The sequence below is a fragment of the Salvelinus sp. IW2-2015 genome, linkage group LG12 (genome assembly GCF_002910315.2).
Source record: "Salvelinus sp. IW2-2015 linkage group LG12, ASM291031v2, whole genome shotgun sequence".
Lineage (NCBI taxonomy): Eukaryota > Metazoa > Chordata > Actinopteri > Salmoniformes > Salmonidae > Salvelinus > Salvelinus sp. IW2-2015.
This window is the reverse complement of record NC_036852.1, coordinates 9206559-9209842: the sequence shown is the minus strand read 5'-3', so window position 1 is coordinate 9209842 and position 3284 is coordinate 9206559. Positions and strand designations below refer to the sequence as shown.

General features: G+C 48.7%; 1 protein-coding gene across 1 annotated transcript in view; it reads right to left on the bottom strand.

Moving 5' to 3' along the window:
* Positions 1-3284, bottom strand: part of LOC111971104 (intersectin-1-like) — a 36752-nt gene that overhangs the window by 11446 nt on the left and 22022 nt on the right.

Genomic DNA, 3284 nt, shown 5'->3' with positions numbered 1-3284 from the left:
TATGTGTGAAAGAGCTACTATACAGGCGGCCCGGCAGAGAACGGTACCACAGGAAAGAGTCAACGTGAGAGCTACTCTATACAGGGAAGCACGAAGGTACCGGTTACAGATCATGTGGAGGCTATATACAGGGTGTACCGGTAGAGAGTCAATTGTGGAGGCTATATACATGGGTACCGGTACAGAGTCAATGTGGAGCGTATATACAGGGAGGCGGTACGTGACAGAGTCAATGTGGGACTATTAAGACAGGTCCGGTTACCAGTCTACCAATGTGGAGGCTATATTACAGGGAGGTACCTTGTACAGAGTCCAATTGGTGAGCTATATACAGGGGGGTACATCGTGGAGCAGAATCAGTGTCGTACAGGCAGTAGGGCTTTTTGACAGGGGTAACCAGGTACAGAGTCAATGTGGAGCGCATTATAAGCCGAGGGACGGTACCGGGTACAGAGTCAATGTGGAGGCTACTTTACAAGGTACAAACGCGCTAAAAGGAATCCCGAAGTACCGGTACATCTATGTGGAGGCTACTATACAGGGGTACCTGCACAGATCATTTTGTGGCTATGTTCCAGGTGCCCAGTACCACAGAATCAATCGGAGTGGCTGTTACTATACAGGGGGTACCGGTACAGAGTCAATGTGGTGGCTATTTACAGGGGGTACCGGTACAGAATCAATGTGGAGGCTATATACAGGGTGTTACGGTACAGAATCAATGTGGAGGCTATATACAGGGTGTTACGGTACAGAGTCAATGTGGAGGCTATATACAGGGGGTACCGGTACAGAGTCAATGTGTGGGGGCACCGGTTAGTTAACGGAATTATGTACATGCAGTTAGAGTTAAAGTGACTATGCATAGTAATAAACAGAGAGTAGCAGCATCATGAAAGAGAGAGTAGCAGCATCATGAAAGAGGTGTCTGGGTAGTCCTTTGATTAGCTGTTTAGGAGTCTCACGGCCTGGAGGTAGGAGCTGTTAAGAAGTCGTTTGTACCTAGACTTGGCGCTCCGGTACTGCTTGCCGTGTGGTGGCAGAGAGAACAGTCTATGACTAGGGTGGTTGGAGTCAATTTTTAGGGCCTTCCTCTGACACCGCCTGGTATAGAAGTCCATAATGGCAGGAGGCTTGGCCCCAGTGATGTACTGGGCCGTACGCACTACCCTCTGTAGTGCCTTGCGGTCGGAGGCAGAGCAGTTGCCAAACCAGGCTTTGATGCAACCAGTCAGGATGTTCTCGATGGTGCAGCTGTAGAACCTTTTGAGGATCTATGGACCCATGCCAAATCTATTCAGTCTCCTGAGGGGCAATAGGCTTTGTCATGCCCTCTTCACGACTGTCTTGGTGTGTTTGGACCATGATGGTTTGTTGGTGATGTGGACACCAGGGAACTTGAAGCTCTCAACCTGCTCCACTACATCCCCGTCGATGAGAATGGGGGCGTGATCGGCTCTCCTTTTCCTGTCGTCCACAATCATCTCCTTAGTCTTGATCACGTTGAGGGAGAGGTTGTTGTCCTGGCACCACATGACCAGGTCTCTGACCTCCTCCCTGTAGACTGTCTCATCGTTGTCGGTGATCAGACCTACCACTGTTGTGTCATCGGCAAACTTGATGATGGTGTTGGAGTCGTGCCTGGCCATGCAGTCATGAGTGAACAGGGAGTACACGAGGGGACTAAGCACCCATCCCTGAGGGGCCCCCGTGTTGAGGATCAGCGTGGAGGATGTTTTTGTTACCTACCCTCACCACCTGGGGGCGGCCCGTCAGGAAGTCCAGGACCCAGCTGCAGAGGAAGGTGTTTAGTCCCATGGTCCTTAGCTTAGTGATTAGCTATTAGGGCACTACGGTGTTGAATGCTGAGCTGTAGTCAATTAATAGCATTCTCACATAGGTGTTCCTTTAGTCCAGGTGGGAATGGGCAGTGTGGAGTGCAATAGAGATTACATCATCTGTGGTTCTGTTGGGGCGTTTTGTAAATTGGAGTGGGTTTAGGGTTTCTGGGATAATGGTGTTGATGTGAGCCATGACCAGCCTTTCAAAGCACTTCCTGGCTACAGACGTAGTAAGCCAGTGCTTTGGGCTTCCGTTATAATGTGTACCCTGGGTCGGGAAGAAATGAAGGGCTTAAACACTGACAGGGGTTTAGTGATGAAACCTCACCTGAATCTTACAGAGGTAGTTTACCAAGGAAGAAGAGCAGCAGGGAGCCTGGAGGTGAAAAAAGGGAAAAAGAGAGAGAGAGCGGGAGAGGCCGGAAGGAGCGAGAGACGAGAGAGAGAAGAGAGATTGAGAGAACAGAGAGAGAGAGAGAGGAGAGAGAGACGAGAGAGAGAGAGAGAGAGAGAGAGATTGGCACAGCAACGGTAAGCCAACCCCTGTCCCCCCTGTGGGTCTGTCCATCTCGATCTTCCTGATCAAAAGGATGCTGATGTATCTCTGGGCTCTCTACTTGCTACATCTGAAGACTTACCTAACCCAGGCTGACTATGCTACAACTGAATACGGAACCTAACCTAGGCTAACCATGTACAACTGAATACGTTACCTAACCCAGGGCTAACAAGCTACAACTGAAGACGTTACCTAACCCAGGCGCCTACCATGCTTACAACTGAATACGTTTACCTAAACACGAGCTAACCATGCTACAACTGAATACGTACCTAACCCAGGCTAAACCATGCTACATCTGAAGAAGTTACCTAACCCAGGCTAACCCATGCTACAACTGAAGACGTTACCTAACCCAGGCTAACCATGCTACAAAACTGTAATACCGTTACTTAACCCAGGCTAACCATGCTACAACTGAAGACGTTTTACCTAACCCAGGCCTAAACATGCTACAACTTGAAAGCGTTACTTAACCCAGGCTAACCAAGCTTTCAACTGAAGACGTTACCTAACCCAGGCTAAACATGCTACAACTGAAGACGTTACCTAACCCAGACTAACCTGCTACAACTGAAGACGTTTACCTAACCCAGACTAACCATGCTACAACTGAATACGTTACCTAACCCAGACTAACCATGCTACAACTGAATACGTTACTTAACCCAGGCTAACCATGCTACAACTGAATACGTTTACTTAACCCAGGCTAACCAAGCTTCAACTTGAAGACGTTACCTACCAGGCTAACCATGCTACAACTGAATACTTTACCTAACCCAGGCTAACCATTGCTACAACTGAAGACGTTACTAACCCAGGCTAACCATGCTACAACTGAATACTTTACCTAACCAGAATAACCATGCTACAGACTGAAG